The following is an 11,418-nucleotide window of genomic DNA, read 5'->3' on the forward strand; positions in this document are numbered from 1 at the left end:
TTGGTTACTCAGAGTTTATTCATACGTTTACAAAAGCTAAAACTTGGTTAACTGTAAGTTAAAATTCTACCGTGAAACAAAATAATTCTTGCAAAAAAAAAAAAAAAAGACTTTGTAGTTTAGGCTATTGAATTTAGGGTATCAGATTATGCAATAGAGACACCAGTGAAAAGGTTTCTTTGTCCTCTGTCCAGAACATGTGGGATAGAAAAGTGGTCCAGCTTTGAGTGTATGCCAGTAAAATGGAGATTGACTCCCTACAGACTGTGGGAGTGCAAGAACCCAAATAAGATCAGCCCAACAAAGCACAAGACATCAGTGTGTCACACTACTTTCCTTTCTTATCCACTTTAGGAACCACAATGTAACAGCCAGGCTAAAAATGTTGTAATCTAACACGAAGCTTAAAAGCTATGCCACTCCTACTTTTAGAATAGAGGTTTTTATCTGAAGATAAGTTTTATCAGAAGAGAAGGCAGACACTCACAGTTGGATCTGTCCCCAACAAAAGAAGAGGGTAGGGAGCAGAATATGTGGCCGCCAATACCCCTTTTGATTCCTGGGAGATATTTAAGCAATTGGAAGTCTGATAGCTCAAAAATGCCTTCAATAGGGTGCTTGTCTGTCTGCAAGAGAAGGAGGGCTCCTATAGGTGTTGTGGCCTGAGAAGCAGTCTGATCAGGACTCTAACTTCATATTCTTACATGGAATATATATAATCAGGAATGGGATAGCTGGATCATACAAACAGTAATTCTATTTTTCCTTTTATAAATCCTTTATATTGATTTCAATACCTGCATTGTTTGCACTTTATTTTTAATTTTTTATTATTTCAGTTTATTTACTTTACAAGTATGCCCAAGTATGCTCCCTCCCTTCTCCCCTGCCAGTCCTCTTTCCCCTTCTTCCTCCTTCTCTTCTCCCTTTCCTCCCAGAAAAGAGCAAACCACCTCCCCCATATTAGCCCTCCCTAACACATCAAATCACCTCAGGACTAAGCATATTCTCATCTCCTGAGGCCAGGCAAGGCAGTACTGCCAGAGGGAAGTGATCTGAAAGCAGGCAATAGAGTTATGTTAGAAACCACCTCACCCCCGCCTTCACTCAATAGGCAATCCACCTGAGGACTAAGCTGCCCATAAGCCACATATATGCAGGAAGCTTAAGTCCAGACCATGCATGCTCCTTAGTTGATGTCTCAGTTTCTGTAATCCCCCATGGGATTGAGTTAGTTGTCTCTGTTGGTCTTCTTATGCGGTTTCTGTCCCCTCAGGTCCTTCCATCTTCCCCCCAACACTTCCACAGGAGCACCAGAGCTCTTCCTCATGCTTGGCTGCAAGTCCCAGCATCTGTCTCGATCCACTGCTGGCTGGAGATTCCCAGACAACAGTCAAGTTAGGCTCTTGTTGGCAAGCATAGCAGAGCATCATTAATAGTGCCAAGAGCTGGCTCTCTATACTACAGAGTAATGATAATTAGAACTGCACGGTATTGACATAGAAACAGACAGGTTGATCAACGAAGCTGAATTGAATACCCAGAAATGAACCCATATTCCTACTGGCACTTGATTTTCATTTAAGAAGCCAAAACTATATAATGGAAAAAAGACAGAATCTTCAATAAATGGTGCTGGTCTAACTGGATGTCTTCATGCAGAAAACTGCAAAGAGACCCATATTTATCACCCTGCACAAAACTCAAGTCCAAGTGGATCAAAGACCTTGACATAAAACCAGAGACTCTAAACCTATTAGAAGACAAAGTGTGGAAAAGTCTGGAAGTCAGTGGCATAGAAGACAACTTCCTGAACAGAACACCAACAGCACAGGATCTGAGGTCAAAAATTCATAAATGTTACCTCATGAAACTGAGAAGCTTCTGTAAGTCAAAGGACACTGTCAGTAGAACAATGGCAACCAACAGATTGGGAAAATATCTTCAACAACCCTACATCAGAGAGAGGGCTAATATCCAAAATATACAAAGAACTTAAGAAATTAAACATCAAGAAATCAAATAATCCAATTAAAAATGGGGTACGGAACTAAATAGAGAATTTACAACAGAGAAATCTAGAATGGCTGTGAAGTACTTAAATGAGCAATGTCCTTAACCATCAGAGAAATGCAAATCGAAATGACTCTAAGATTGCATCTTACACCTGTCAGAACGGCTATGATAAAAAACTCAAGTGAAAACACACATTGGAGAGAACATGGAGAAAGGGGAACCCTCCTCCATTGCTAGTGGGATAGCAAACTTGTACAACTACTCTGGAAATCAATCTGACACTTTCTCAGAAAACCGGGAATAGATCTACCTCAACACCCAGCTACACCACTCCATGCATACACCTGAAAGATGTGCCACTATTCAACAAGGACATTTGCTCAACTATGCTGTTTGCACTTTAATCATCAGTGAACAGGATTCTCTTTTCCCACATCTTTACCAGCAGTTGATGTCAGCCATTCTGAATGGGGTGAGATGGAATCTCGAAGCAGTTTTCATCCTCTTTTTCTTGATGGCTAGGTGTGACTGGAAATATGGGGGAATCTCAAGAGTTGTCATATGTTACCTTGGAAATTGGGGTCTCATCTCAGGATTCTTAGTTGCATTAATAAAATAAGTTAATAACAGATTGAAAAACTTGAGGATAATTTTATTAGCATTTGTCAGAAAAACACCAGGACAAGCAAGCTGTAAGTCCTGGCAGCTGCCCGAAGGAGGAAGATGATGCTGAGAAAAAGAGAAACCATTGTAGTTGACTGAGTAAAACTGGCATGGATGCCAGACACAAGGCAGACACATGGTGGGCAAGCAGGTGCTTCAGAGAAAGTGAAGCCCAAATTTTTAAGGACATGGTTCTTAGAAAAGAGAGAGAAAGAAGAAAATGAGCAATTCAGAAAAGTCTGAAGACAGACTTACTAAGGTATGTGACTGTGGCTCTGCCAGCTGCTGTGCTAGGGGACAGGAAATTCTGGAAAGGAAAAGTACATTATCTATAATTAATCCTCCTCTTTCTTTAGTATGCTTTAAGGTAACGTGTGAGGGGTGGTCCCTCGGCTCCATGACTGACATGCACAACTGGAATGTTTGGTTTCCACCCAGGCCAGAGATCCTCTTGGCCAAAAGGAATTTTTCCTAAGTGGACTTTTATTGCTCCTGCAAAATAAGGGTGTTGCACACTTTTTAAATTGTCCATTGGCTATCTACATTTCTCTTATTTAAAAACAATCAGTTCATTTCCTTAGCCCATTTACTTAATGAAAAATTTGAATTCTTTGGCATTTATATTTTCAGTTCTTTAGATATTATAAACATTATCTTCCTTTTGAATCTTAAATGGCAACAATTTTCCCCCCACTCTCTAGGCTGTCTTTTCACTCAGCTGTTTGTTTCCATTGCTGTGTAGAAGCTTTATGATTTCATGTAATCCCATTTGTCATTTCCTTGGTAAGATTGTCATTTGCACAGTATTAATTCTATTTATTGTGTGTGTCGGAAATCTTTCCATTTTCTAGTATTGTCCTCAATCCCTTTCTTTTGAGATTTAATATTTTCACTGTGGAATTCTTTCATTTCCTTGGTTAAGCTTATTCCTAGATACATTATTATTATTATTATTATTATTATTATTATTATTATTATTATTTGTGAGTAAAGCTGCTTCCACAATTTCTTTTTCAGTATATTGTTATCCATATATAAAAAAGCTGTGAAATTTTGCAAGCAAAATTTATATGCTGCCAATTTCCTGAGCATGTTGATCATTTCTAAAGTTTTCTGGTGAATTTTTGGGGCTTTCTTATGCACACTACGTCATTTGCAAATAGACAAAATTTGATTCCTTTTCTTATTTGTATCTCTTCAATTTTCTTCACTTACTGGTCTAGCTAGTGCTTCAAGCGCCATGTTGAAAAAGAGTGCGAATATCTGACATATCAGTCTTGTTCCTGATTTTTTTTCTTTATTAATTACACTTTACTCACTTTGTATCCCCCCCCCCATGGTTCCCTCCCTCCTCCTGTCCCAATCCCTCCCTTCCTCCACCCTCTGAATGCATGCCCCTCCCCAAGTCCACTGATAGGGGAGGACTTATTTTCCTTCCTTCTGATCCTAGTCAATTAGGTCTCATCAGGAGTGGCTGCATTGTCTTCCTCTGTGGCCTGGTAATGCTGCTTCCCCCTCAGGGGGAGGTAATTAAAGAGCAGGCCAATCAGTTCATGTCAGAGACAGTCCCTGTTCCTATCACAATGGAACCCACTTGGATACTGAACTGCCAAGGGCTGCATCTGTGCAGGGGTCTTAGGTTATCTCCATGCATAGTCCTTGGTTGGAGTATGAGTCTCAGGAAAGACCCCTGTGCTCACATTTTTTGGTTCTGTTGCTCCCCTTATGGAGTTCCTGTCCTCTCCAGATCTTACTGTTTCCCACTTCTTTCCTAAGATTCCCTGCACTCTGCCCAAAGGTTGCCCATAAGTCTCAGCATCTACATTGATAGTCTGCAGGGCAGAGTTCTTCAGAAGTCCTCTGTGTCAGGCTCCTGACTTGTTCCCTCTTTTCTTCTTCTTCTGATGTCCAGCCTCTTTGCCTTTCTGGATAGGTATTGAGCATTTTAGCAAGAGTCCTCCCACTTGATTAGTTTCTTTAGGTGTACAGATTTTATTTTAATGGGATTGCTTTGAGTTTTCTTCCGTGAAGATGATGGTGGTTCCAGGCTTGCCTATTATGTTGAGGTATGTTTCCTTAAGTCCTATTGACTCTAGGACTTTTACCACAAAGCCATATTAGATTCAGTCAAAGACCTTCTCTGCATCTATTAAGATAATAGTGTAATTTTAGTCTTTAATTCATCATATGATTTATTACATTTATTGACTTTTATATATTGACTCATTCCTTAATCTCTAAGTTAAAACCAATTTGATGTGGTGGATGATATGTCTGTATTTGGGCTTCAAGAATTTTATACATAATTTTTGCATATATATTCATCAGGGAATTTGTGTGTGTGTGTGTGTGTGTGTGTGTGTGTGTGTGTGTGTGTGTGTTTACCTGGGTTTTGGTACTAGAGCAATACTGGCTTTATAAATGTTTGGGACTTTTCCTTCTGCTCCCTCTCTTTTTTGATAATTAAGAATTGTGGTTGTAGATCTTTAAAAATTTGGTAGAATCAAGATCCAGCTATACCTCTCCTAGACATATAGCCAAAATATGCTCAAATATACAACAAGGACATTTGTTCAACCATGTTCATAGCAGCTTTTTTGTAATAGCCAGAACCTGGAAACAACCCAGATGTTCCTAAATGGAGGAATGGATACAGAAATTTTGATACATTTACACAATGGAATATACTCAGCAATTTAAAACAAGGAAATCATGAAATTTGCAGGTAAATGGTGGGACTAGAAAAGATCATCTTGAGTGAAGTATCCCAGAAGCAGAACGACATACCTGGTATATACTCACTTATTAGTGGATAGTAGACATATAATATAGGATTAACATACTAAAATATCTATACCTAAAGAAGCTAAGCAAGAAGGAGGACCCTTCTTGCTTACAGGGTTGAACAGGGTAAGATGTTCAATCTTTATTCAGAAAGGCAAATGGGATAGACATCAGAAGAAGGTGAAAACAAGGAACAAGAGAGGAGCCTACCACAGAGGGCCTCTGAAAGGCTCAGATGCTGAGACTCATAACCAAACTTTGGGCAGGGAATCTTATGAAAGAAGGGAGAAAGACCTGGAAGGGTCTTGAGATCCACAAGGAGAGCAACAGAACCAAAAAAAATCTGGGCACAGGGGTCTTTTCTGAGACTGATGCTCCAACCAAGGACCATTCATGGAGATAACCTAGAACGCCTGGACAGATGTAGCTCTTGGAAGCTCAGTCTGCAAATGGGCTTTCTAGTGAACAGGGGCAAAGAAAAAAGGTCTGGTAGAATTCTGTGATGAATTCATCTGGTCCTTGGCTTTTCTTTTTAGTATGAAGATCTTTTATTACTGTTTCAATTTCCTTCTTCATCAGGAATCTGTTTAAATTATTGAACTATTGTTGACATATGATAGTAGTTTGGATAAATCTGGAAAGCTGTCTGTCTTTTAGATTTTTCTATCCTTATAATATATAGGGTTTTTAAGTGTGCCCTTATAATATTCTGAATTTCTCTGGTGTCTGTTGCAACACTTCCCTCTTGGATACTGATCTGCCTTGGGCTACTTCTGTGCAGGGGTTCTTAGTTATCTCCATGAATGGTCCTTGTTTGGAGTATCTGTCTCAGAAAAGACTCTTGTGCCCAGATTTCTTGGTTCTGTTGCTCCCTTTGTGGAACTCCTGTTCCCTGCAGGTCTTTCAATTTCTCTCCTTTCATAAGATTTCCCGCACTCTGCCCAAAGTTTGGCTGTGCATCTCAGCATGTTTTTCTTTTTCTCTCTTCAACTCTCTACTGGCATCATCAAGTCAGGTGCACTTAGAGTTCCAAATTTACTTCTTAGGACTGCTTTAATCTGTTTCTGAGGGTTTGATATGTTTCATTTTCACTTTCATTTCCAGCCTTTCAAACATTTCTTTCTTGATTTCTTCTGTGACACACGCATCCTTCGGTAATGTGTTGCTTAATCTCTACGAATTTATGTAATTATTAGAGACTTGTTTGCTCTTGATTTTTAGCCTCATACCACTGTGATCAGACAGCTATTTCTGATATATCTGAACTTGCTATGATTTTTTTTTGTTTCCTAATATGTGTTCTCTTTTAGAGAAGCCTCCATGAGCTGTTGAGTAGAATGTTTGTTCATTTGTTTGTTTTTGTGGAATAGTCTGTTTTAGCTGTAATTCACTGTGAAGAGTTTCTTTTCTGAACTTGCCTGCTTACTGTTGGTGTGTTTCATATCTCTGCATGTATATGCTTTTCCTTAATTTGGGGAAGTTTCTTCTGCAATCTCATTGATGATCTAGTCTATACCATCGAGCTGAGCTTCTTCTTCTTCTTCTTCTTCTTCTTCTTACCTACTCATGAGTCAAGGGTTTGGCCTTTTCACTGTGTCTCATGGTTTCTGTGTGTTACTTGTGTATTTTTGTTTGTTTTGTTTTAATGTTTTTTTTTTTCATATTACTTGCTTGTGGGGTTTAATTCAGCCACTTTATCTTTTTTAAAACTTTTTATTGGTTGTTTGTGAATTTCACATCATGAACCCCTCATCTTCCCCTGCCCTCATATCCACCCTCCATCCCTGCAACCTTCTCCCAACACAGGAAAAAGAAATCCTTGTAAAGGCTGGAACATCAATAGGGTTCCTTTCAAATATTATGTTGTCCTGTGAAATGAAGATCCTGTGGTTTTAGATCTGTAGGACTAGCCCCTTCATGCGTTTCAGTAGTTCATTGATGGAGTAGATGTTGGGATGGGTCATCTCAAAGCCCTGGATCTGGATTTAGAGGTGTCTGAGCGGTTCAGCTCACCAATGGCTCTCCCTCTCTCACATCCTCAGGGCTGGCTACCAGCAATCCCCCCCCCCACCCCACCAGGGTTAACTTTATCCTGCTGCCCAGGCTAGCTGCAGGACCCACTCTCTTGAGTGTTGCAGCAGGTGAGGGACATGGCAGTTCTCCCACTCTCCTGACCCGGAGACCAGCTCTGCCTGCTGTGTCAAGGAACAAGGGAGGGTAGGAGAGCATCTCTCCCTCATCGGCGCCAAAGCCCAGGAGACAAGAGGCAGGGCTGGCAGTAGGTGAGTGTTGCAATGGGTGAGGGGAAGGGACAGTTCTCCCATTTTGATGAACCCATGCCCAGCTCTCCCACGATGCCTCGATGAGGGGGTGGGGCAAATTCTGCACAGCTCTCAGACATCAACATGTCCCTGGGCAGAAGCCCAGACCAGGGACAGCCACCTGGCCTTTTGTGGTAACAGACCCCTGCTGCTGCAGGGCCATAGACCCAAAGGTGGACCCCAGTGGCAGGCCAGGCCAGGACCCCACCATGGTCTCAGATGGTGTTACCAGCCTCTCACATCAGGCTGTTCCTCACTAACTTTGAGTCTCCAGTTTTGCTTCTCTTTATTGTGCCCACATCCTTCCGGTTCTGTTTCTCTTCCAGTTCTCTACCACTTACTTGCTCCTCTTAGTGGTGCCCGGAGTCTCTGAGTGTCCGGAGTCATTTCAGGAGTCGTCTCAGGAGTGATATGCTCTACTCATCTAGTATGGCAGTGGGCAAGGGTCATCTGCCCCCCACCCCCACGGCCTGCAGCAGCACCAAACTGGTGGTCACCTCAGGCTAACTCTCTGTCCAAGCCCCATGGATCCAGTCTGGTGGTTGTCTTGGGCTTGCTCCCTGCCTGGGCAGGGAGTCTAAAACCAGCAGTCTAAAACCAAGCATATTTACCAGACTGGAATGGTGCACTGGGTGTATGTTTTGGCCAAGCCTGAAGGTTGGAAATGTATTGGAAGACCAGAATCTGTGGGACTCACCAGGATGAGCCGACAGATAGCATGTGTGATCCAGCCTATGACTGGATATTGGATATTGTTCGGAGGTCTACGGTCAGCTGTAATCTTAAGTCTGGGCTGGTGAACAGAATTTTAGGCTGGACCAAGTCTGAAATTTGGGGACCATGGAGGTGAAACTCACCAGGCTGTGTAAATGTACCACATGAGTGGGATATGAAACCCAGGCTAGGTAAGGGGATTAGAGAAGGTGCTGGTAAGCTAGAATGTAGAAGGCTCGCCAGACTGGAAAGGTGCACAAGATGTGAAACCTTGGGTAGGACAGGCGAGTTGGCTGTTATAGGCGTGCTAGTGTCAGTCTGACTCACCAGGATGGTCTGGTACACAGGCTCCAGAATGATTATACTCTAAAGAGACATTATGTCCCTCATTCTGACCATAGAACTATTAATTCAAGAGACACCCCCCAAGTTGTAATTTCCATAGAAACCTCATACTGTGAGAAGAAAAGACTGAACCTTCTACCAGTCAGAGAGTGACCCTGCCTCTCTGAAAGAGATTTCACACATCTCCAAGAACTTATCTGACTTTGATGGAAAATTGGAGCCCAGATAAAGATGAGTCAGTGGTGAGTGGCATCATGTCTTGACTGAGACTGCTGAGATACACATAACCCTGGCCATCTATCATGTCAAGACCTCAACGATAGACTGGAAGGGAATCACCAGGTTTCTTTATCCTTATTTCCAATGTCCTCACATTCGGTAAGTCTTCTGTCTTTTGCTTTTTACAATTAATTCAACTGTTTTGATTGTCTTCTCAAAGTCAGGCGCTCAACCAGGCTTCTGGAAGTCAGACTGTAACTGCCAAATTTGCTCACAGTTTCTACATTTCAGGTTTTTACATTAGGAGCTTTGACTCATTTTAATTGATTTTTGCTCAGGGTGAGAGACATATGAGTCTTTTTTTTTTCTGTGTGAGTTTTTCCAGCACTTCTAACACAGTTAAGAAATGGAACCAGCCTAGATCCTCATCAACAGATGACTGGATAAGGAAAATTGCTACATATGAACAATGGAATTTCATTCAGCTGTAAAAAAAAAAAAAAAAAAAAAAAATCAGGAAAACAGAATAAACTTGAAATCATCGTATTAAGCAAAATATCCCAAACTCAGAAAAGTAAATATTGAATATTTTTTCATATGCAGATTCTATAATTTATATGTGTATAATATATATATATATAATTTACATGTCTGCAGCTATAAAACCTACATGTCTATAGATTAGAAAACTGGAAAGGAGACCATGAAATGGGAAAAGGAAGTCATAAGGGAAGGTTGGCAGAGAAAAATAAAAGAATAAATGAATAAACAGGATAAATATGATATGAAAAAAAGGTAGTCTAGTGGAGGAAAGGGAGCAGAAAGAGGTGGGATTAGAGGGTAGGGGAGGGAAGTAGGAAAGGAGAGTAACCAAAACCAGGTACATGTAAAAATGCCACCAAGAAACTCACTACTCAGCATGCTAACCTTAAGAAATTAAACATAATACAATGAAAAACAGAAAACAACTTTGTGACAAAAAACTTAGAGAATATTTAAGGTAGATGAAAAGTTCTTTTGACCAACAGGAAAAACTACAAATAAGAAAGACAAAAGAATGGAAGGAAGAAAAGAAGAAAAAGAGAATAAAGGGGAAAAAGAAGAAAAAAAGGAAAAAAAAGAATTGCCTCCTATTATCTATGATTGGCATAAATATCAAAATTATATCTTATCTTTCCTTGGCTTGTGTTACAGTTTTCTTTTCTTTTTTTTTTTAATTGTTTAAGATTGTTCTCGGACTTGGCAAGGGGCAGGGTGGAGATGAGGGAGGGAGGGAGGGACTGGGAGGGAATGAGGGATCGGGACACAGCTGGGATACAGAGTTAATAAAATGTAACTGATAAGAAAAAAATAAAATACAAAAAAAAAAGATTGTTCTCGTAACTTTATTGACTGTATTTTTTACTGTGTTTGAAATATTTCTGTCTGGCAGTTAGCCCCTTACTTAGTCACATTCAAATTTCATTTATTGATTGATTGATTACACTTTATTCACTTTGTATCCCCCCATAAGCCCCTCCCTCCTCCCCTCCCTATCCCACCCTCCCTCCCCCTTCTTTACGCATGCCCCTCCCCAAGTCCACTGATAGGGGAGGTCCTCCTTTCTTCCTTCTGATCTTAGTTTATCAGATCTCATTAGGAGTGTCTGCATTGTCATCTTCTGTGGCCTGGTAGGGCTGCACAGTTTTCTTTTAAAGGGATAACACAAACTAACATAGACAAAATAGGCACAAGGGCTGACAAGAAGACTCAACAAATAAAAATGACTGCTGCCAAGCCTGAGGTCCTGAGTTCAATCTCCAGACCCATGCGCTGGAAGAAGAGAAGCAACAGAAGTTGGTTGTTCCCCGAGCTTCACAAATGTCCTGTGGCATGAGTACACACACTTGTACGCACGCACACACACGCACAAAAGCACATAAAGTAAAAATCTAATAATTTCTTTAAATAAAACAACACAAAAGATCATAAGCTTCAGGATGTTTTATTACTTAATGACACAGCAATATCAAACACATCTTACTACAATAAATAAATTATCTAGAAAAAAGTTACTCAAATTATTTTTTTTTACCTAGAATATTGAAATATCTTTAAAATGTCTATTATTCAATACTCAAATAGCATTTCACTTAACAAACTTTTTTTTGAATTTTATTTTTTTTCTTATCAGTTACATTTTATTAACTCTGTACCCCAGCCGTGTCCCGATCCCTCATTCCCTCCCAGTCCCTCCCTCCCTCCCTCATCTCCACCGTGCCCCTTGCCAAGTCCACTGATAGGGGGGACCTCCTCCCCATTCATCTGATCCTGTTTTATCAGGTATCTTCAGGACTGGCTGCAAAGCTCTCCTCTG

This window comes from Psammomys obesus, unplaced genomic scaffold (genome assembly GCF_907164565.1).
Source record: "Psammomys obesus unplaced genomic scaffold, mPsaObe1.curated_primary_1811, whole genome shotgun sequence".
Lineage (NCBI taxonomy): Eukaryota > Metazoa > Chordata > Mammalia > Rodentia > Muridae > Psammomys > Psammomys obesus.